The following is a 26,157-nucleotide window of genomic DNA, read 5'->3' on the forward strand; positions in this document are numbered from 1 at the left end:
GAATAATTTTCGTATTCACATCAGCATGTTTTAGTCATTACGACTAATGACAACAAGATAGTTTCCATTTCCAATGGGCTAGAATTGATGACATTAAATTATCTGCATTCTTGGTAATGTACGTAAATTAAAATCTTAAGAGATGCCCTACCTTATCAGTACATTCAAATATTTTGCACATATATTTGTTAGTAGGTTGGTGGGAAATTCCTACCTTTGGGTTAATACTGTCGTTTTTAAAAATTGGTACAAAAAGGCACCCATTTAGGGACTATTGAAGTGACAATTTAGATGAGTCGGTATTTTGCAATTCGTACAATATTAGAATTTAACAGCTCTAAAATCTGTGATATGAAAAAACTGCAACCAACTTCATACTGTTGTCATTTCTAAACCACTCGTCCGACAGCTGTTAAAATTATTCCAGTGATAGCTTGTTATATTGTTTACAAACGTACAAAAGCATTTTGGTGAGAAATGTCTTGTAAAAAAATATTCGTAATGAAATTCAAGCGTGATAGTGTGATTTCTTTACATTTGGCTGGAAAACAACAAGTGGCTATCGTTAGAGCACTCCAGTATTTTAATGTAAATAAATCTTTTGTGTCTCGTATCATCGCTCGTTACCCTAATACTGGTAACGTAGCCCGACGTCAAGGAAGTGGACGGAAGAAAACAGCAACATCTGCAGAAATGGTCTGAAAAGTAAAGAAACCCGCATCGCAGTGGCCGAAAAATGGCTCGTGAGCTGAACTCATCGCAATATTCCATTCGGCAAATATTGAAAAAGACCTTGGGGTAAAGTCATTAAATACCAAAAAGTGCTAGAGATTACACCGCAACAGAAAGAAAATAGACTCAAAAGAGCTAAAGAGTTGCTTCGCTTGGCCGAAAGTGGTGAACCGCCGAATTTGGCACAAGAACACAAGCGCCGGCCATGATGATTGTGTGGGCCGCCATAGCAGCCGATGATCGTTTTCTGCTCGTATTAATCGACCGTGGCATCAGAATAAATGCCGAATATTATCGAGAAAATATTCTGGAGGGTGTATTAAAGCCTTCGGCACGCAAACATGTTGGGCGCAGAGCTTAGATATTCCAACAGGTCTCAGCACCATCGCACTCAGCACGCGCCATGCAATAATGGTTATAAAATGAGTTTTCTCGCTTCATTTCCAGCGCACAATGGCTATCAAAATATCCGAATACCAATCTGTTGGACTAGTGTGTCTGGAGCCTTTCGAAAAGCAAGGCTGGCACTAAAAAATGCCAAAGTGTCGATCCCCTCAAGCAAGCGCTTCGCCGGGAATTCGCCAAAATACCGCAGAGTAACATACGGACAGCGTGTGACGGTTTCATTGGTCCTTTGAAGGCCAAATTCGTGCCAAAGAGACTAATTCGAACAAATCTAAACTTATTCTAAAATTCGACGCCATTTCCGACATTTTTTGCTTTCATTCAGTAAAATTTAAATAAAAATTATGGCGTTTGACTTTGTTGCAGTTTTTCATCTCACCCTTTATAGTTAGTTAATCTGAGTTCAGGTTTATTGTGCAAATAATGGCTGCCTAAAGGGGTGAATTTTGGGACATACGTTTCCATTTTGTGAAACTCAACTCTTCTCGAAGTGATATCATGTACTCTATATCAATGTTATTTGGTACAAAATATTAAAATGTCCCGGCCAAATTTAGTGAAAATCAGTTCAGAATTGAATATGCCTCCCACATATTAGTTCCCTCTGAAACCTAACTATAACTGATCTTAATCCAAATGTTGATAGGTGGTATGATCTACTTCAAATAAATTCTTTTCTTACGGGAGTCCTACAAAATATGGATAGTGATGTGGGGTATCATATAGACGGCCCCGCCCGGCTGTTGACTTTTCCTTACTGATTAATCTATATGAATATACATGAATATTCACATAAGTAATTGTTGTAAGCCCTTGCGGAGTTCGGCGTAGTTTTTCGAACGCTATAAAAATATCAAATTGTAAATATTAGGCAATAATAGTTGGCATGTAAAACTATCAACTATCTTACATTGTTTTTTTTTTTTTTTGTAATTTTTACTACCTAATAATAATTCTAGTAGATTTTGAAATGTGCAGGGAAAAAAGAAATTTTATTGGTTTAAAAAAAATTGGTGTTAATTATACTTTCATAGCACTCGAAAGATGTATACACTCTTTATTGCAAAAAATATCTTTATATAATTGTTTTGATGATTGTTATTGGAATACCATAACTCCAAAATATTGTCCTTATTTAATTGTTCTGCCTTAACTTCCAGACACACAACTGGTTTTTCAACGCCCATAAACAATACAATTATACCTCTCTCCCCAAAAAATGGAGTTAAATACAAAATCCTTTATTTAAGACATGATTATTTACTTCTTTGGCTCTCCTGCTCTCTATGACATTTAAACAAAAGAACATCACCGCCACTTGCATTCCACCCTCCTGTCATACCGAGTATTTCCTATGAAAATAGCAATTGTTGAAATTGTATCCGCTTCAATGTTTGTCTATCAAAAGACCATCATTTATCCATAAAGGAAATAATTGTCTGACAGTATGACGTCGATTCACTCTAGACAATGCAGTCAGTCGGCCATCCAGGCAGCCATTTGCTGCCACTGCCGTAGCCTGCTTCGTCACTAAGAAACTGAAAAATAATGAAAATGAATGAATGCTCTTCTTTTGTCTCTTAAGACAAATGGAATTCATTAGATATGGTGTATTTGAGCGCTTCATTCAGTCATTCATTCATTTTTCCTTTTCGGATTTATTTTTCAATTGTTGGCCAAAGGATGTCTTTTGATAAGACAAAGCCAAAGGAAAACAACAACGAAGAAAAGAAAACTATTGACTGGCGAAGAAAGTACTTTTGAATGGGAGTTTAATTGCATTGCAGTAGAACGGCAATGAACAATAAACGATGTTTTGCGACAAAAATGAGTGGCAAAAGAAAGTCAAATTTGGTTAGAAATTTTCCGCTAATTTATTATTAATATAATGATGGTACAACGACAATTATTAATTATGTTCAATTTTGGATATAATAGTTTTATGAAGTAAAGTTAGAGCATTGTTTTAGGTGGTAATTCAACAAAGACTGTATGTTTGGAGCTGTTGAAACTGGAGTTCTTGATAAGAGGATGGGGAGTATATTTGAGATAATTTCATTGGAACATATATGTGTTATTACATATATATGACGAAGTGTTTTTATAATCAAATATTTATAATCAAATAATCTGAACAAGAGCAATTTGTATTTTCAATAATCACAATGAAAAAATGTGACCAACTTTCGTTAGTAACAAACATAGCTCATTTTAAACCACCATTCGGAAAAAAATAAAAAATCCGTCGAAAAATACCGCTCATAGGCTGTAGTAACTATTTCGAACTTCAAATACGAACTTTGGAGCAATTTCGGTGAATAATCTCGATAATATCATCAAAGTACCGTTGTATGAGAAGTGGACATGTATAGACAATTTTCCGTCATAGGTTGTAGTATTCATTACAAACTTTAAATACGAAATTAAAAACAATCCCGATGAATCATCAAAGCAAAGGTTCATCGGGATGAACCATTATATAAGGGATATATATCGTGCACCTATATAGACAACTCTCTTCCAGGGAGTAATGTATTCACAAGGTACTCCATTTGTGAATTTTAAGACAATCCCATTGAAAAATGTGGATAAAATCATTTTGAAGATATCGGGGGTACCACTGTGTGGGGGCTATTCGATATCGTGGACCTATATAGACAATTCTTTTTTATGGAGTAAAGTACTTACAGAGAACTTCTTGTGTAGATTTTCAGACAATGCCATTGAAAATGTGGCTAAAATAATAAAAATACCAAATTCCGAGAGGTACCATTATATGGGGGCGATACAATATCGCGGATTTATATAGACAATTTTCTTCCCAGGGGTGAAGCACTTAATAGGAACTCCTTGTGTCCATTGAAAAATTTGACTAAAACTATCAAAATACAGAATATCGGGATGAACCGTTATATAAGGGATATATGATATCGTGGACCTATATTGTCAATTCTCTTCCAGGGAGTAATGTACTCACAAGGTACTCCATTTGTGGATTTTAAGACAATTCCATTGAAAAATGTTGTTTAAAGTCATCAAAATACCGAATAGTGGGGGTATCATTGTGTGGGGGCTATACGATATCTTTGACCGATATATCACAATTGTATTCCAGGGGTAAAGTACTCACAAGGAACTTCTTCCGTAGAATTTCAGACAATACCATTGAAAAATTAGTAAAATCAATAAAATACCGAATATCGGGAGGTACAGTTACATAAGGTATACGATATCGTTAACTGATGTAGCCCATCATCGAACTTGTTCTGCTGCAGGCAAAAGACAGATCGGTGCAAAATTTCAGCTTTTTATCTTTATTCGTTTTGACTCAAGCGTGATTACAACAGACGGACGGACGAACAGGGCTAAATCGTCTTCGAATTTTACGCTGATCAAGATTATATACACTTTGTTAGGTCTAAAATTATTATTTCGATGCGTTACAACCGGAAAGCCGAACTTAATATACCCTCCATACTATGCATGACGCAATTCGCTGCAAATTTTTTATAATTTCGCTGTCCAATAACCAGTCTTGGTTGTGGATTGTTCTAAATGGTCTACATAAATCTTCTTTGTAAATCAAAACCCCGAAGTAGTTCCGGGTCCTTAGACTTTGTTAAAGGCCTTATATAGTTCCGAACAATAGTACGGGTTCAATTTGCCTGCTCTGAACAAAAGAAATTTGTATAGTTAATACGAGCCGCAAAAAGTAACATCAATTTATTTCTGAAAGTTTAGCACACTTTCCGAATTCGCTGCAAATGACGTTATTGTCCAATAATCAATATCGATTGGGGAAAATGCCAGGTTCATTTTTTAGAACTCAGTATGTATACCAAAACCCCAAAAGAATTTTGGGTTGTTTAACCAAGCTTTTTATGTCTTTAGCGTATACAAATATAACCCAATATTTTGAGATAAAGTTCTCAATATTTATTGAGATGGAAAATGTCGGATCAATTTTTGGTATAGTATTCAAGTCTTTAATAATTAATTAATTGAAAAAAAGAACCAGAACGTGTCCTTTTATTGGCTCGCTTGTGGGAAAATATGTTCTACCAAATGTATTCTAGTAATGTTATCAACATCACTATGAGACGTAAACGATCAAACTTGCTACATTGTTTTCTTATTTCTTAATTTTTTTTTATTTTTATAAAAATAGTTTTATTATCGCCAAATAGTCATATTTAAGAAGAAATTAAACCCTTTATTCCTTAGATTTTACTTGTCCAAAAAAAAATTAAATAAATAACATAGCTCTACACATGCAAAATTACAACATTTTGACCAGGAATAAATAAATATTGGGATATACATCGCCGATATTTCTGTACGTAACATTTACGAAATTAATATGAAAATAATAACAAAAACAAAACAAAAAAAAATTCTAAAAAAAAACAAAAGAAGTAACCGCAGTTAAAATTTCTAACACACATATTTGTGAAAAATTACCAAACCTATTTTCACATGTTTTTTTTTTTTTTTTTTTTTTTTTTTTTTTTGTTTTTCATTCAGAAACAACTATCGAAAAAAAATACCACCAAAAAAGCACCATTTTAATTATCCCAATATCTAACGTTGAACAATGAACTACAAAAACATTTGCTTATTGATTGGTTGAAAAACATAAATAATTGATTCATACTTTAACGGTATTTAGTCGATAGTTTTCGTTTTATTGAAAAAGAATCAAACAGATATGTAAACCTATTATTGGAATGAAAAAAAAAAATATTATACTCCACCCTCCCCCCAAAAAAAAGGCAAACGGAATGGCAAACGTGATATTTGCTGGCATTTCGAACGAAGTAGCCTCCATGCAGACACATAAACCCACACACACGAACAGCAATAATTAAAAACTCGTTGATGAAAGCAAACGATTCAGCGATAATTGCTGCCAAACAGCATTCATATACATATGAATAACCAGGCGGAAAAAAGGCAGTTGCGATTTAAATCGGAAATTGCATGTCTGAATATCATCAACATCATCATATCTGTTCGAAATTGGTAATTTTCCCACTGTAGAATACCGATACGAAGATACGGTATTATTTCAATTTAATTTGAATTGGATTTTGTTGATTCACTCGCTTTCACAAAACAAAGTGGCAAAGGCATATCATTATTGTGTGTGGGGAGGGTGGTATGATATGTAGGGTTTCGAGTGAAATAATTGAAGTTTAACGGATATTTTTTTCAAACCCTGGCCAGACCATTTTTGTAGCACAGGTTTTCATAAATAAATAAAAAAATTGCTTGATTATTTTTTGCTTTAAAAACACTTCAATTTAAAAAAAAATTAAGGTATCATCAAAGTGTAGTCTATTCATATTTGCTTTTATTTTTATATAAAGGGTGAAAGGAAGAAACTACAACCAACTTCGGACGGCTGTCATTTCTAGGCCACTCGTCCGACAGCTGTTCAAAATTATTCTAGTGACAGCTCATTATAATGTTTACAAGAGTCCATAAGCATTTTGGTGAGAATTTTCCAGAAAAAAAAGTTATTCGTGATTGAATTTAAGCGTGATAGGGTGATTTCTTTATATTTGGGTGGAAAACCACAAGTGGCTATCGTTAGGTCACTCTAGCATTTAAATGTGAACAAACCTTTTATGTCGCTCGTTACCGTGATAGCATAGCCAAACGGAAGAAAACAGCAACATCAGCAGAAATGGTTCGAAAAATAAGGAAGCGACTTGAATGAAAACCGATTAGCAGTGGCCGAAAATGGCTCGTAAGCTGAACATATCGCAATATTCCATTCGGAAAGTATTGAAAGAATGAGCTCGTGGTAAAGCCATTGAAATTCTAAAAAGTACACCGCAACAGAAAAAAAATAGACTCCAAAGAGCTCAAGAGTTGCTTCGCTTGGCGGAAAGTGGTGAACTGCCGAATTTGGTTTTCTCCGATGAGAAAACATTCGTTGCCCAGCAGTTTGTAAACAAACAAAATTATCGTGTTTACTTGCCAAAGAGGTCAGATGAAGATGTGCACCTTCTCTGGCCACCAGAACTCGAGCGCCGGCCATGGTGATGGTGTGGACCGCCATAACAGCCCATGGTCGCCTTTCGCTAGTATTAATCGACCGTGGTATCAAAATAAACGTCGAATATTATCGCGAAAATATTCTGGAGGGTGTATTAAAGACTTGGGCATGCAAACAATTTGGCCGCAGTCCTTGGACATTCCAACAGGAATCAGCACCATCGCACTCAGCTCCAAAGAATGGTTAAAAAATGAGGTTCCTCGCATCATTTCCAGCGTACAATGGCCACCAAAATCTCCGGATACAAATCCGTTGGACTATTGTGTATCTGTAGGATTTTGGAAAGCAAGGCTGGAACTAAGAAATACCAAAATGTCAATCACCTCAAGCAAGCACTTCGCCAGGAGTAGGCCAAAATACCACAGAGCAACATTCGGGCAGCGTGTGACGGTTTCAGGCTATGATTAGTGCCAAGGGTGATCAATTCGAAAAAATCTAAACTTATTCTAAAATTTGATGCAATTTCCGACATTTTTTGATTTTATTCGATAAAAAGTTAAAATAAGGTAAAATTGATGGCGTTTGACGTTGTTGCCTTTTTTTATCTTACACTGTATACTGATTTTTTAATGTTTTATATTTTTGGAATTTAATTTGTCATATAATAAAGATTTAAAACCAAAGATGCTTCACTCATTTGTGTTATGTTTGTTTAATGCAAGTTAGTGAAATTCTGCCACTCGAAAAAAAGCCATAAAATAACATGAAAAAGTTTTCAAACACATATAAATATAAGCAACAAGCCCAAAACCACAAAAAACTCGACAACTACTTCTACATCGGTACTGTTACCGTTGTTGGCCAATCACCTTTACCTGACGTCAACGAAGTTGAAATGTAAAAAAACATTAACAAGTCATCGCTGCCACTTTTTAAATTTTAAATTGCAAATGATTTCATAAAGTTGTGTAGTTTTTACGGGACGAGACGTTCCGCTTAAAGAAATTGAAAATGGAATTTATGGAATAAAATTTAATAAACATAGAAGAGTTAATGTTGATAAAAATAATAAACAAGGGTTAATTTGAAAGTAGGACTGTTACCTTCCTTAAAGCTAATAAAATTAATTAAAAAATTATTTTAAAACAAGTAAAAAAGCTGTATGTTCGGCCGAGCCGAACTTTCAATACCCTCCACCATTGGGTACAAATTTGGCAATTTAAAAAAAAATAAACTCCGTTAAAAATTCTTTTAAAATCTTAAAAATACCGAATGTGGCCGTATATTAGGGTCTATTCGACGACGTGGCAACTTTTGTCACAAGGTATTACAATATTCAAATGCGAAACTTGAAAAAAAAATGTTTATAATGTAGCTAAAATCATCAAAATACCGAATAAAGGGAGGTACCATGGGGGTTATAAAACATGGACCTGTGCAGACAATTTTCTGTCATAGGCTGTAGCATCCATTACGAACTTCAAAATACCGAATATCGTGGGGTACCGTTATATGGGGGCTATACAAAGACGTAAACCTACATGGCCCATTTTCAATACCAAAAGTCCTGCAGACATCATACACATTTGAGTAAAATTTTATGAACCTACTTCATTTCGTTCGGAAGCCAGAGGCGTTACAAACGGAATGACAAACTTAAAATAATAATATATAACTCCATACTATGGTGGAGGGTATAAAAACTACTATAGCAAGTATTTGCAAAAAAATCGAACCAAAATTATCACATTAAGACGAAATGCACTACTATAACTTTCTGTAGCTGTAACATATGATAGCCTTCATTTTCTTTTTCTCAATAATTTGTGATTTTATTTACAAAAATCAACAAACAGTGCATTGTAAATAACGATAATTTTCAAGATGATAATAGTCAAGATTATAAGAACGAGCGTATACGTTATTTTGTGTTTTTATACGTAACGTATACGCCCTAAACACTCTGTATCAACCTAATTTGTATACCCTACACAACATTTGTTATGTCTTCGGGCATTTGTTTGTAACATGGAGAAGGAAGCGAGATGAACCCATTGATGCTTTTGAAGATCTTCATAGAACCAGTTTCTGAGTCGATTTATGCATGCCAGTTCGTCCGTCTGTTGATGTATTCTTGTGAACAAAATGCAAGTCGCATTTATTATCCAATTGAGATGAAATTTTCCAATAATATTTGAAGAATGATATTTGGTACCGGACATCAGATACTGCTCGAAAATACCTCAGTCAAATTTTATCGAGATTTATGCAATATCAGGTTTTTTGGCCACTACATGGCTAATATCAGGCCAAATGGACTGAATTTTGGCATTTACGACTGATTTCATAATATAAATCAACAAAAATGATCTTTGGTACCAGATATCAGATACCGTCCAGCAACACCAGTTTCAAAATTTATCAAGATCGATTCATATTAGGATATAGCTCATGTATCTCTATCCGATATCAGGTTTATTGTACACCAAATGGCTAATATCAGCCCAATGGACTGAATGTTCATCCTATGAACCAGTACTTAAAATTTGTTGTAAATCGATTCAGATATGGATATAGCCCCAAATATATATTTTATCCGATTTTGGGTTTATAATCCCTCACAAGAGTAAAAAGCATTCCACAACAATGATATTTTGTTTCAGATATCAGACACAGCTCTGAAATAAGTGTATCAAATGTTGTCAAGATCAGTTCAGATTTGGATATAGCTCTCATACATACCATCAACCGATTTCTGGTCAATTTTGCACCAAATAGCCAATATCCGTCCAAATGACCTGAATTTTGGCATATCCAACCGAATTCAGTCTTGAAACAAGTACAATAAATTTCGAAAATCGGTTTACATTCGTAGTTTGAATTCGACAACAATGATATTTTATACCGGATATTTTATAGAGCTCGGAAATACCTCTGCCAAATTTTATCAAGATCGGTTCAGATTTGGATATAGCTCCCATATATATCTTCAACCGATTTCGGGTTAATTGTGCAAAAAATGGCTGATATCAGTAAAAATGGAGTAAATTTCAGGACGTACGGTTCCATTTTGTGCAACTTGGCTCCGACATATACTTTTCTAACATAACCCTTCTCCAAGTGATGTCATGCACTCTATAGCAAACTATAACTTCTCTAAAGCCAACTGTTGATAGGTGGTAAGATCTACTTCAAATAAAATATTTTGTTACGGGAGCTCTAGTAAATATTAATAGTGGTGTAGGGTAACATATAGTTGGCCCCACCCGACTTTTGCCTTTTCCTTACTGGTTAATATTGACGTAGTTTCTAGGTGTCAAGTAACTTAACTGTCACATCAGCAGTTATCGAAAACTGAAAAAATAAGGGCCAAAAATCATGTAAAACCTAGAAGTATTGGATCTTCCTATCTCGCCGAGCTGAGTCGATCTGAATCGCTCTAGCCATGTATGCCCGTCTGTCCATCTGTCCGTCTTTCCAAGTTAATTTCTAATCACGCTACAGGTCGCAAACAGAGCCCGATACTCACGAAAGTAAAAGTGCAGGTGGCGTTGGGGTCAAAATCGAAGCCTATTGTTTTTGTGGATGATCGCAAACTATGTAATGGTTGAAATAATTCAAAACAGAAAATTTTCCTAACTTTGAAGTTGCCTTACAGGCCACAATTTGACTTACAATTTTAAATTGTACATTTTCTAAACTTTTTCTACACTCCGCAACACTATGTCAAAATTAAAGCCCAGTGTTTCTGGACACATGTGTGCAAAACTTTAGCCTTGCTCTTAATTCGTTCGAAAGATAGCGTGAATACAACAGACAGATAGACACACAGACACATTTGAATCGACTTAGAATTTTATGCGGTTTATGAATATATATACTTTATGAGGTCTACCATGAATATTTAGGAATGTTACACACGGAATGAAAAATTTAGAAAAAAAAAGAAACGTACAAAGTACATGGGCTGATATGCTCATATGTGAGGTAATGACATTTAGGGTGCATATACGTTATTTTGTATTGGTCTTGTGCGTAACGTATACGCCACATGTACTCAAGCAACCTCAACCATATTTTAGAGATTATATTAAGTTCGTAACTCCTAGATATAATCATTTTAGATCCCCGAGAGTGAATAATGTGGTCTGTATAAAACTCTCTGTTGATTAACCTATGTCTCTCAGTGTGTTGGCATAAATCAAATATATATACGATCGGCAGATTGCTTGGTAAACATACTATGGCAAACTGTCGACTTGAACATGAATTAATAACAATATCGTTTAATGTTATATAACTTACTTTTACAATTTTGTCTATATTTTTTGGTTCACTGATTTTTATCTATTACTATTGCCATTTTTCTTAGAACTTAGAACTATAATTTTCCTACATTTTAAATGCCACAATTCCTCTTAAAGCCATACACAACAACTGTTAATTCCTTTTAGCCAATGTGTAACGCTAATGCATTCATTTAACCATTCATACAACAAACGAACTTTTATATGGCCACTTAACCCACAATTTATCACAAAGGTAGAGTAGTGCCAGCATCTGTAGTAGTGGTAGTGCACAACACAATGGTGGCACACATAAAGGTCATAAAAACAAAAAACCGACAACAATGGATACAAACATTTCAAAACAGAATAAATCAAAAACATTGCCAACACATTTCATATTTTTTTTTCTACCACTTGTTTTGCTGGATTTTCATACCTTCGTTCGTTCGCTGGTTGCCATAACAAAAGAAGGTGAAATGAAACACACCAAACAACATGACAGCTCAACAGATTATATTTCCTTAGCACACACACACACATCGAGAGAGTGAGAGACAAAAGTTTCATCAGAGATGGGAAATATTAGCTGGAAGTGTGTAAAAGGTTATTGTAATATTCCTGTAACATGGAAATCAATTAAATAACCGGAAACGGAGAAAATAATTTGAGGGCGGGTGTAAAAGACAATTCATTGATATTTATTGATGAATGCTAAGAGTTGAAATAGAAAGCGGAGTTTTGAAAAAATTATTTTATCTACATATAAAACAGTAGCTAATAACTCACTGATTGAGAATAAACGTCTTGAAGCGACTGAGGCTAGAATCTTGACATTTTGTACGAGGGTCAGCCTTGTTGCGCAGGGTTGTGATAAGGATGGGTTTCTTACTAAAAGGGTACGAAAAGTACTAAATATTTAATAATTTGTATGGGAAAACTGAATTGTGGTGGAATTCTGAAATTTGGAATGATGGTCACTGATGGAGTGCAATATAGAATGATTTTAGTAATCCTAACTTTAAGTTATAAAATTTTTACGTTTGGTAAACCGTAAACTGATAGATCTAAAATTTTGAAATTTGGTATGAGAGTAAAGGTTTTCAAGTATATAAGTGGCTTCGGAAATGTGTTCTATAAATGTACGCAAATGCACTAGGTGTTATATTTGGTAACAGGTAAAGGGGTAATGATAAAAAATTTGAATTTTGATATTTAGGTTACTGATGGTATCTCTGTTTGAAATTTGGCGGTGGTTTGGGGATGTATCCTATATTCGTACGAAAAGTACTAAAAAGAACTAAATTTGGAATTGTGTGAAAGATTTTGGCATTAGGATGGTCTCTGCTGGTATCTGGAAGTAAGCTGTTGAAATTGTACGAAAATTACTAAGTAGTACTAAATTTGGTATTGTGTGAAATCCTGAAATTTGGCAAAAATGTCACTGTTGGAGTCTCTGGTTAAAATATGAAGTTGAAATCCTGAAATTTGATCCATGTTTTAAATTTGGCGGTGGTTCGGAAATTTGTCCTACAATTGTACGTAAAGTACTAAATGGTACTATATTTGGTATAGAGTGAAGGAATATGGCTGGAATATAAAAGGATAAAGACATTGGATATTGAGGTCTCTGTTTGTATCTGGAATTTAGAAATCACACCTCCATTTCTAAATTCCAAAATAAAAATTTGTAATTTAATTGTACGAAAAGTACTAAATGGTACTATATTTGGTATTAGGTGAAGAAATAGATTTAAAATCCTAAAATTCAATAACATGTCTATATTGCTGTTTGTCTGTAGTAAAAATATGAGGGAAGGGATAGAGCTGAAATCCCGAAATTTGATGTGAGTTTGAGTTCCCACAGGTGATTTGAAATGTCCTATATTTGTATGAAAAGTACTAAATTTGATATTGGGTAAAGAGTATTGGTATTGGGTGAAGGGAAAGGCCTCTGTTTGTATAGGGAATTGAGATATGGAGCTGACTTTAAAATTGTACGAAAAGAACTAAATTAAGATATGGATGAAGGAATAGAACTGAAATCCCAAAATTTGGTATGCGTTCAAGATGTGGTGATGGTGCTGGTTTGCAAATGTGTCCTATATTTGTATGAAAAGTACTAAATTGTACTAAATTTGGTATCGGGTAAAGGAGAAAATCTCAGTTGGTATCTGGAATTAAGATATAGATGTGTTTTGGGAAATGTAATCTATAATTGTAAGAAAGGTACTGAATAGTTCTAAATGTGGTGCTGGGTGAAGGTATAGAGCCGAAATATTAGAATTTGTTATGCAGGGTGAGATAAAAAAAAACTGCAACCAACTCCAGACTGCTGTCATTTCGACACCACTCGTCCGACATCTGTTAGAATTATGCCAGTGACTGCTCGTTATATTGTTTACAAGCGTACGAAAGCACTTTGGTCAGAATTTTTCAGAAAAAAAAAATATTCGTGATGGAACTCAAGAGTGATAGTGTGATTTTTTTATATTTGGCTAGAAAACCACAATTGGGTATCGTTAGAGCACTCTAGTATTTAAATGCGAATAAATATTTTGTGTCTCGTACCATCGCTCGTTACCGTGATACTGGCAGCGTAGCCCGACGTCAAGAAAGTGGACGGAAGAAAACAGCAAAATCAGCAGAAATGGTTCGAAAAGTAGAGAAGCGATTTGATTGAAACCCGCATCGCAGTCGTCGAAAAGTGGCTCGTGAGCTGAACATATCGCAATATTCCATTCGCAAACATTGAAAAATGAGCTCGGGCTAAAGCCATGGAAATTCCGAAAAGTGCAAGAACTTAAACTGCAACAGAAAGAAAATTGACTAAAAAGAGTTAAAGAGTTGCTTCACTTGGCAGACAGTGGTGAACTGCCGAGTTTGGTTTTCTCCGCTCAGATAAAAAAATATTCGTTGTCCAGCAGTTTACAATCAAACAAAATGGCAAAGAGGTCTGCTGAAAATGTGCACCTTGGGTTGGCCACCAGAATTCAAGCGCCGGCCATGGTGATGGTATGGGTCGCCATAGTAGCCGATGATCGCTCTCCGCTTTTATTAATCTACCGTGGCATCAGAATTAATGCCGAATATTATAGCGAAAATATTCTGGAGGTTGTATTAAAGCCTTGGGCACGCAAGCATTTTGGCCGCAGACCTTGGACATTCCAACAGCACTTAGCACGCGTCACCCAAGAACGGTTACACAATAAGGTTCCTCGCTTCATTTCCAGCGCACAATGACCACCAAAATCTCCGGATAACAATCCGTTGGACTATTGTGTCTGGAGTATTTTGGAAAGCAAGGTTGGCATTAAAAATACCAAAGTTTCGATAACATCAAGCAAGCGCTTCGTTGGGAATGGGCCAAAATACCGCAGAGCAATATTCAGGCTTCGTTGGCCGTTTGAAAGCATAATTCGTGCGTGAAGTAACCAATTCGAACAAATCTATTCATTGTCTAAAATTTGGAGCTATTTCCGACATTTTTTGCTTTTGTTCGATAAAATTAAAAAAAAAATTTAAAGTTGTGGCTTTTGAATTTGTTGGAGATTTTTTTTTATCTCAACCTGTATATATCGTCATAAAATTTTGTATGTAGGTAGGGTAAGGATCAGAATAGAGGCCTATTTTTTGGATATGTATATTTAGGAATTAAGTTGAACCAACAAATTAAAATTTTTATGATTCTTAGTTTTGATGAAAAATCAATAGACACAGCATTTTGTATGAGGAGAGAGTTAAGGACAAGACGGAAGTCTAACATTTTTGGTGACCGGATTTAGCGGGTAAATTGGACCACAATTTTTATGTGAAATATACACGACAGAGAAAGGTAAATATTGGGCAAATGCCCCGGTTAATAACCAAAAGTAACGTTTATGTACGACTGTATGGCATTATTCAAAAAAATTAACTAAAATTTGTTTCTACCAATATATTGTGGTGTTCTAGGGTATCACAAGGTTGGCCCTGCACCACTATGACCTTTGCTTACTTGTTATTTTATGTAATTGATTTTAGTTTAAATTTAATTTAAGACTGAAGAGGAAACTTTCCTGGTATTTGTTAAAGAATTACATATTTTTAATATATAAGTGTTGCCTATTGATTATGTGTCCCCCTGGAGCAGTGGTGGTTAGAAATTCCCTCTATTGAAACTTCCACAACAAGTTTTTTTTTTGTGGACTTTTAGACTTTTGTGTAAAATTAGAACAAAACAAAAAATAAAAACGAATCAAACATTGAATACTTTTCATAACCGCTAGCCAAAACGGAACTTTATATTTGTTTTAGTGAATACAATATGTTATACCATGTCCGTTTTAAACTCTCTCTCTTTCTCTCTCTCTCTCTCTCTCTCTCTTTGAATGGCAAACTCTGCAACCACAAATGCCAACATTACATGAATTATGAAATTTACATCAAAACCGAAACTCAAACACACACATTTTTAAAAGTAAAGTTTTAGCTACCTTTGTGTATGGCTGGATGTGTGAGTGTGAGTGTGTGTGTTTTTTGTGGTTATGAGTTTGATGAAACTAATACGTTTGAGCGTTTCTGGTTTTAACTAACTTTTTCATCTATGGTCATATTTATTTATTTTTTTTTTCTAGTTTTTATTCCCTTCAATTTATTTACCTGGGCAAAAAATATGTTTTGTTTATACAAATAAAACTATACAAAATAGTTAAATAAACTATCAAAAATACTCAAAAGAGTTTTCCGTGTGTTGTTGGTATTGTTGTTATCTGTGTTGATATAAATCGGGCCTGTCACATACCTGATGAGTGGTATTAAAATTTTTTTGCGAGTTTATAAACCAATGCAATTGTGTGTTGTTTTTTTATGGAACATTTGTGTAAAGTGAATATGAAAAAATGCGAAAAAAGTATTTTGTGTGAAAACTTTGTTATGGCGATTTTTTGGGTTTTGTTAATGGGATAAAACGATTTTATGCTTGTTTCGGTTAAATGGAAACAACGGAATTTGTGTAGTTAACAAAAAGTGGGATTTGTTTGACACATGATAGATATGCAACATAAAAATATTTAGTGGCTCACAAAATACCTTTAAAATGAATTCAGACAATATCAATGTTCTATTTTTAGACTAAAATAATATAGTCTTTAGTAAAAAAAAAATCAGTATTTATAAATATATTCCAACAAGTTAAAAAGTATTAGTCATCTGTCGGTAAGTATACCCTCAGCCAATGATTTATATATATTTTGACATTTGTTATGATTATTCAAATTGTCGACCCTTCATCGCGTTGATTCCGAAGGAATGGATCGATTTCGTATCAGATCTAACCGGATCGTATTGGACTATATTGGTTAATTTCATCACATTGTATAAGATATGTGATAAATTTTAAAAGGGGGTGGAGGATATTTTTTTCTCAATAGAAAAATCAGCCTCAGAAAACGGAGAAAATTTTGCCTCATTTTTACTGAGGATTTTTATATCCTCCACCATACATAGTATGGAGGGTACAATAAGTTCGTCATTCCGTTTGTAACTCATCGAAATAATAATTTTAGTCCCAACAAAGTATATATATTCTTGATCTGCGTAAAATTCTAAGATGATTTAGCCCTCTGTCCGTCCGTCTGTCGGTACTGTTGTAATCACGCTACAGTCAATACGAATAAAGATAAGAAGCTAACATTTTGCACAGATCTGTCTTTTGTCTGCAGGCAGGTCAAGTTGGAAGATGGGTTATATTGGTCCACGATGTAACGGAATTTCGGTATTTTGATGATTTTAGCCACATTTTTCAATGAAAATCTACACAAGGAGTTTCTTGCGAATATTTTATCCCCTGAAAGAGAATTATCTATATAGGTCCAGATATCACATAGCCCCCATATAACAGAACTCCCCGATATTCGGAATTTTGATGATCTTAGCCACATTTTTTCAACGGAATTTGTTCGGAGAATTTTTTCTCCATAGAAAAAAAATCAGCTTGAATTTCCTGAAGACTTTTTCTCTATGGAAAAAACCAACCTCACTTTCCTGAGAATTGTGACCGTTTGTGGGTGAGGTACCAGAAGGGGTTCGCAGATATATATCATCTTCACAAAAGATTTTGTGTTAGGAAAAATGTTTGTATTTGGAAATTTGAAGAGAGTTGGATGTTTATTTAATTTTCTTTGAGCGTTTGGTTTTTCAAAATCTTGAACTCTATGCGAGGACGGTACCAGAGGAAATTGTCCGATCCCTCCATATTAATAAAAGTTATTGTGTAAATGAAAATAATTAAGTAGCTTCATGGATATTCAAATTGTTGACCCTTTATGAGCGAGGTACCAAAATGAATGGTCCGATCTCCAGCATCTTTATAACCGACCTTGAGTTAATAGAAATATTGAGATTTACCAGATCTGAATGGAATCGGATGTTAATTTCGTGTGTTATGAGCTCCATGAATATTCAAATTGTTGATCCTGTCTGTAATAAGAAGACAATCAGACACTTACATCACATTTTGTAAGAGTTATAATTATTCAAAATTGAAACCCTTTAAGGGGAAGGTACTTGATGGAGTGAATCGACATTGACCATTTTCGCACCTGACCTGGCACTGATGTAAATATTAGGATTTGCAAAGCTGGAGCAAAATCGGATCATCCTTTCTCTTTATGTGCAGAAAAATATTATTTTTTTTAATGTCGACCTTTTGTGGGGAAGGTACCAGAAGAGTGGACAGATATTGCCCATCTCCAAAGTCGATCTAAGTTTGACAAAAATATTACGATGTACCAAGTTTGGACCAAATCGGAAGCCTCCTCCAAAAGTTATCGTGCGCACCAGCCAGGCAGACAGACGGACGAACATCACTAGTTCGACTCCAAATGGCTTGTAACGGATTTGGTCCAAAGAGACCTAATGTCTAAAACCGTTATTTCGATGAGCGTCACATTTTGGCCGTATCAAATTATATATACCCTCTCTAGCCATATGGCTGATGGTATTTATATTTTTCTTCGAAACCCCTGTTTTTATACGCTACACCAAATAGTGATAAGGATATTATGTCCTTGTGCCTTTATTTGTAACACGGAGAAGGAAGGGAGATAGACCCATAGTTATTTTTGAGGATCTTCATAGAATCACTTTCCGAGTCAGTTTATGTACATCAGTCCGTCTGACGTCTGTCCAAGTATTTCTGTGAACAAAAGCATGTAGCAATCATTGTATTATCAGATTGAGTTGCAATTTTCCAAACAATAGTTGTCTTTGGTACCAAATATCAGATACAACCCAGAAATACCTCTGTCCAATTTTATCAGATCTGATATGAATATCGTTCCATACATATCTTTATCTTATATCAGGTTTCCTTTTCAGCAAATGGCTAATATCAGCAAAAATGGGCTGAATTCAGCCCAGAAACAAATACTTCAAATATTGGTGAAAATCGGTTCAGATATAGCTATAGTTCCCATATATATCCGATTTTGTATCAAAGTCCCTCACATGCGTAATGTGCACTCCAAAACAAGGATATTTGATACCAGACATCAGTTACGGCTCGAAAATAATTCTGCCAAATTTTATCGCGATCGGTTAGATTTTTTTTGTGCCTTCGATATAAATCTTCCGATTTTACGGCAATTGTCCACCATATATGTAATATCAGCCCAAAGTGGATAGATTTTTCATATTCAACCGAATTTTTCCATTTGGTATATCTATTGCTGCAAAAAATTTATTTATACAGTAATGTTATTTGGTATAAAGGTACAAAAGCCTGCGTCAAATTTGTTTAAAATCGATTCAGAGTTGAATATAGTTCTAAAGCCATTATACGCATTCAAATAAGGTTCATAATTGGTATGATCTACCTCACATAAATTCCCAATATATTATTATTATTATTTTTTTTTTTTGTTACGGGTGCTCTACTAAATACGCATAGTGGTGTATGGTATCTTACTTTTGCCCGACTTTTGACCTTTTCTTCCTGGTTAAGTCAATATTAAATTCTACCAATTTTTTTTTCGTACCCATTGAATACCATTGACTGAAATTCAAGGAAGGAGAACAAATCCGAATATCTTCCTTATTTCCAATAATAAAAAAAATAATTATCGCATTATTGCGCGCATGTATAGAAAATATTATCATTATTTTAGCAAAATATGTCGATTATATAGTTATTAATATATGATAATCTTTATTTCATACTAAATCATTAAAATTCTCGCACATCCCACCATCTCCTCCCCCATCATCACCAAAATGTCATGGACCATTAATTATTGCCCATCAGATAGAAATGCGTGGCTGCGGAACGTTATAAAACTATGATAATTATAAATAACTGTATTATAACTGTTGAAATTATTATTTTATTATCATTGTGGTAAATACACATGTGTGTGCTTGTGTATGTATGACATAAAAATATATTAGCATGTATTTCGCATATTTGTGCCACGCTTATAAATCATATTTAATTTTATTAATTGCTAACACATTCTCGATAACGAAAATAGTTTTTTTTTTTTTTTTTTTTTTTTTTTTTTTTTTTTTTGATACTCATAAGTATGCACTACCTCAATTGGATGAAATTTTTTTTTCAACGAAAAAAATGTTAGGGAAGGAATTTACACTATTGGACGATTTTTTTTCCAAATATGGGAGGAAAGTTTTAAATTTTTGTTTATGCTTGGTTAGAATGAGCGACCTTTGTATTGAATCCGTCAAACGGAGGTTCAAAATTATTTTTTTTCGGTCAAGCGCCTTTTTTTTTGGGTCACTGATTTCTTATTCCTTTATGGAATTCGACAACGAACATATTTTAACTGAGGAAAAAAAGAGTCAATATAAAGACCATTTTTGGAAAAAAAAAATAAACTATTCTCAGAAGTTATTTTAAAAAATTTAGAATCACTATATTTGAATCATTCTCAACATTTTGAAGACCGTTTTTACTTTATGGAAATAACTCGATTTAATATCAAAAAAAGTCCCTATACAGGGTGAGATAAAAAAAGCTGCAAAGAGTCAAATGCCATAATTTTTATTACCTTTGTCATTCCGTTTGTAACTCCTCGAAATACTCATGTCAGACCTAGCAAAGCATACATATTCCTGGTCAGCGTAAAATTCTAAGTCGGTTTAGCGATATCCGTCTGTCTGTTGTAATCACGCTTTCTTTCGAATGAATTGAGATAGAAGAATGAAATTTTGCACACATGTTTATTTTGCCAGTATGCAGGCTAATGGGTCATGTAAGTCCAGGTTTCCATATAGCCCCCATTTAACGGTACCTCCCGATATTCGGTATTTTGATGCTTTTAGCGACATTATTCACCGGAATTGTTTCAAATTTGGTATTTGAAGTTCGAAATAGGTACTTCAGCCTAAGACAGAAAATTGTCTATGCAGGTCAACGTTTTCGTATAGCCCCCATATAACGGTACTTCCCTATATTCGGTATTTTAATGATCTTACCGTCATTACACACCGGAATATTTTCAAATTATGTATTTTGAGTTCGTAATGGGAACTACAATCTGTGAGAGAAAATTGTCTTTGCAGGTCCAGGCCTTTGTATAGGCCCCATATATCAGTACCTCTCCTTATACGGTATTTTGATGATTTTAGCTACAATATTCACCGTTTATTTCGAATTTGAATATGGCAATGGCTTATGACAAAACTTTCCTATACAGGTCCACGTTTTATAGACCACAATATAACGGCCATATTCGGTATTTTTAAGATTTTAACAGAATTTTTAACGATTTTTTTATTTTTTGGTGCAGGGTATTCAAAGTTCGGGCCGGCCGAATTTACTGCTTTTTAACTTGTTTTTAAATGTTATGGAATGAAAGCGAAAATTTCGGAAAAAGCATCAAATTTTAGAATCAGTTTAGATTAGTTCGAATTGGTCATCTTTGGCACGAATTATGGCCTTCAAACGGCTAATGAAACCGTCACACGCTGCCCGAATGTGGCTCTGCGGCATTTTGGCCCATTCCCGGCGAAAAGATTGCTTGAGTTGATCGACACTTTAGAATTTTTTGGTGCCACCTTCCTTTTTAAAATACTCCAGACACAATAGTCCAACGGATTGGTATCCGGAGCTTTTGGTGGCCATTGTGCGCAGGAAATGAAGCGAGAAACACCCTCCAGAATATTTTCGCTATAATATTTAGCATTTATTCTGATGCCACGTTCGATTAATACCAGCGGAGAGCGACCATCGGCTGTTATGGCGGCCCACACTATCACTATGGCCGGCGCTTGAGTTCTGGTGGCCTACCGATGGTGCACATTTACAGCTGACCTCTTTGGTAAGAAAACACCATAATTTTCTTTGTTTTCAAACTGCTGGACAACTAATTTTTTCTCATCGGAGAAAACCAAATTCGGCAGTTCACCACTTTGGGCCAAGCGAAGCAACACTTTAGCTCTTTTCTTTCTATTTTCTTTCTGTTGCGGTGTAAATTCTTGCACTTTTTGGAATTTCAATGGCTTTACCCCGAGCTCATTTTTCAATATTTGCCGAATGGAATATTGTGATATATTCAGCTCACGAGCCATTTTTCGGCCACTGCGACGCGGGTTTCGATCAAGTCGCTTCTTTACTTTTCGAACCATTTCTGCTGATGTTGTTGCTATGCTACCAGTAACACGGTAACGAGCGATGGTACGAGACACAAAAGATTTATTCGCATTAAAACGCTAGAATTCTCGAACGATATCCACTTGTGGTTTTCCAGCCAAATATAAAGAAATCACACTATCACGCTTGAATTCCATCACGAATAACTTTTTTTCTGGAAAATTCTCACCAAAATGCTTTTGTACGCTTCTAAACAATATAATGAGCTGTCACTGGAATAATTTTAACCGCTGTCGGTTTGTGGCTTAGAAATGGCAGCAGTCTGAAGTTGGTTGCAGTTTTTTATCTCACCCTGTTGTGACGACGTGTTTTCACTTTGAAGCTGGGGTAGGTTCAGCGGGGGCCAGAGTCGTCACAAAAATTTATTTGTTAGGACATAAAGAGAGAGAGAGAGCGAAGCAAAAATATTTTCTTAAAACGTTATAAATTTATTTCCTTAAATAACACTAAACACTACACTAAACACAATAAAATCACGTTCAGAACTTTTTACGAAGAACACTAAATCACAAAGTTCAGTCGAAATGTTAATAAACGGGTAGCAGTGGTGGCAGCTTGGCACAGCGGCGGCCCGATGAATAGGCGAGCGACGAATAGAGTGGCGGCAGCTTGGCACAGCGGCGGCCCGATGAATAGGCGAGCGACGAATAGGGTGGCGGCGGCTTTGGCACAGCGGCGGCCCGATGAATAGGCGAGCGACGAATAGTAGTGGCGGCAGCTTGGCACAGCGGCGGCCCGATGAATAGGCGAGCGACGAATAGGGTGGCGGCGGCTTTGGCACAGCGGCGGCCCGATGAATAGGCGAGCGGCGAATAGGGTGGCGGCGGCTTTGGCACAGCGGCGGCCCGATGAATAGGCGAGCGGCGAATAGGGTGGCGGCGGCTTTGGCACAGCGGCGGCCCGATGAATACGTCAGCGGCGAGTAGTAGTGGCGGCAGCTTGGCACAGCGGCGGCCTGATGAATACGCGCACGACGAATCGGGTGGCGGCAGCTTTGGCACAGCAGCAGCCCGATGAGTACGTCAGTCGCCGTCAACGCAGCCCGAAGAATAGGGAGTATTGCTACAACCCTCACTTGACCCTGCGTTCAGTCGCCGTCAACGCAGCCCGAAGAATAGGGAGTATTGCTACAACCCTCACTTGACCCTGCGTTCAGTCGCCGTCAACGCAGCCCGAAGAATAGGGAGTATTGCTACAACCCTCACTTGACCCTGCGTTCAGTCGCCGTCAACGCAGCCCGAAGAATAGGGAGTATTGCTACAACCCTCACTTGACCCTGCGTTCAGTCGCCGTCAACGCAGCCCGAAGAATAGGGAGTATTGCTACAACCCTCACTTGACCCTGCGTTCAGTCCAGTCCAGTCTCCACAAATAGTCAAGGCTTATTGTTTGGCTTACTAAGACTCAATTCAACCGAGGTTGCGCGCCTTTTCTTCCTCCCAATCACACTTGACTTACCAGCCATCAACAGAAGACTGATCTCGATTGTGTGAAATGCGTCTCCTTTTATACCTTTTTGGCTGGACAACGATTGTTGTTTTCTCATGACAGCAGCTGATCCCAATCTGACAGTTTTGCGTAGTTCCGCCATTTGCCACCAGGGGTTCCAATGTTGTATTTTAAGTATACTTCTTTCTACTAGGGGACCTGTGTGACCGTTAATATTCAAATACATTTAAATTACATGACCCTGAGTAGCTGTTAGTTTAATTCATAACTTAAATATTTTAATTCATTTTCAAACAAAAAATATAATTCATAGTTGATGTATATAACATACGTAAGTAAAAATGGTGTTTAAAATAATAATGTACCCCAAAAACGAAAGCATGACTTTTGGGCGTTACATGGCATCTCTTCCTCCCTCTGATTTTTGATTCCTTGATTTGCTTTCTCTATTGCTATTGGGTTTCAATAGCCAGGAAGCCCTAGGGTGTTATGTAACCTTTTATTTCTCCGACATGGGCACTTTGGTTCGACTATATCTCGGTCGAATAGGAAGGTATGTTAGAGACCAATTGCAGAAGTTCGGAGAGATACCTTCACTACCCCGTCTGCTGATATTATTATGCGGTACTGCTTGCCATCTTGTTTAACAATTCGCTTCAGTTTGTGTCCCTTTTTCCAATTGTTTTTAAACTTCTCGATACGGATTTGTAGGTTTTCGGGATAATTTGGCAGTTCGAGAAATGTGTTATCGTTCACGGGATTGTCTGTCGAGGACGATGGCGTTGACTCAGTTGGGATTTCAGTGACTGGCAATTTGATTGTACTTGGTGTGCTATTATTCTCCTTACTGGGTATAAACACTTCATCGATGGAAGGTTGACTGCTACACAATGTTGGCTGATGAGGTGTCATCGTTTGGCTTGTGGATGATGATGAAGACGACGAGGCTGATGAGGATGAGGATGACGATAAAGACGACGAGGCTGATGAGGATGAGGATGACGATCGGGAAGACATCGATGGTGATGACAGTTCGACAACGTGTCCCGGCGTTCCTGGTAATGATTTATCTTCCTTCACGTTGGGGGACCTGTGATCGTCCGATATGACGGCAGCATTGGATTGCGATGGAATTTGTACGTCATCACTATGCAACAGATTTGCTTGTACGGTTATGTTATATAGCGGTGATGATGGAGGAACACCAACCAGCGTCTGCCATTGGGTCCACCACTCAGAACTAGGATCTTCGGAAACTGTCACAAAACTACTTGCGGTCGATCTGGAGTCTTCTTCTAAATGTGCGAAAGCATGTGAGGATGAAGTAGGAACCTCCTCATGTTTGTGTGAGGTGTTGGATATTGAATGGATATCTTCGGTGTTGATCTCTTCCCCTATCGCGGGTGTGGGTGAGGGCGTACGATGATTATCCGGCGGTGGGTTGGTTATTTCATATATTGGATTTTCCCCGGAGTCGGGGACCAAAAGCTGCACAGTAACTGTTCTCTCATAACAAGGCTTAATTTCACTTAAGTGCGCGACGCGGGTGATGTTGTCTTTTCCTCGGACTACAACGATTACTGGAGATTGGAATTTTTGTACGACAAACGGCCCTCCGTATTTGGGCGCTAGTTTGGCGGCGAAATTTTCGACGGCCTTCGACTGAGGATGTAGACGAACTAGAACTTGCTCCCCAATCTTTGGTTTCCAAACTCGTCGTCTAAGGTTGTACTGTCTCCGCTGGTTTTGAGATGCTTTTGCCAAGTTTCGACGCACTATCTTAAATATTTCTTTCAACTCCTGGGCACGGTCTTCTGGTAAGACTATTCTAGCACCAGTTCCTGTTGTGAGCTGATCATATAATGCCTGGGGCAGTCGCGGTTCTCTTCCTTGTGTCAGGTATGCCGGCGAATATCCAGTGGATTCTGATGCACTAGTGTTTATGGCTAACATTATTTCGGGCAGCATATCGTCCCATGTATTATGTTGTTTCGAAACTTGTGCTATCATTGTTTTCACTGTCCGATTTGTCCTTTCAGTAGGGTTTTCTTGCGGGGTGTAAGGAGCCGTAAGTTGATGCTTTATACCCATTTCTGCTAAGAATTTTTCGAATTGGTTGCTAGTGAATTGGGTTCCGTTATCGGTTATCAATATTTTTGGAACCCCATATCTAGAAATAATTCTTTCTCTGCATGCCTTTATTAATCCCTCTGTCGTAGCCTTCCGCAATGGAACCAACTCCGTCCATTTTGAGAATCTATCCATAATAACGAGTAGCATTGAGTTACCGTGCTTAGATCGCGGTAGGGGTCCTACGAAGTCCGCACAAATAGTGGCCCATGGTTCCTCCGGGATTCTTATCAACATTTCCCCTGCTGGTTTCTGTTGGCTGACTTTATATTTTTGGCAACATTCGCACTGCTGGACATAACGTTTGATGTCCTGGAACATACCAGGCCAAAAATATCGGTTCGCCACCTTGTTGCTAGTCTTTCGCACTCCCAAATGACCTCCGGTGACACTGTCATGATTTTCTCTAAGGACCTGAATCCTTGATCCGGTGGGCACACACAGCTTCCATGGTGTGCAATCTTCATCGTTTATTTGCTTGGGAAAATGTCGATAAACATTTCC

General features: G+C 36.5%; 1 protein-coding gene across 1 annotated transcript in view; it reads right to left on the reverse strand.

Annotated features, from left to right (window-relative positions):
• The window catches only part of LOC101895602 (zwei Ig domain protein zig-8), a 692,613-nt gene that overhangs the window by 326,176 nt on the left and 340,280 nt on the right, over nucleotides 1-26,157 (reverse strand). The gene's annotated exons all lie outside the window — the stretch shown is intronic.

This window comes from Musca domestica, unplaced genomic scaffold (assembly GCF_030504385.1).
Source record: "Musca domestica strain aabys unplaced genomic scaffold, Musca_domestica.polishedcontigs.V.1.1 2, whole genome shotgun sequence".
NCBI lineage: Eukaryota > Metazoa > Arthropoda > Insecta > Diptera > Muscidae > Musca > Musca domestica.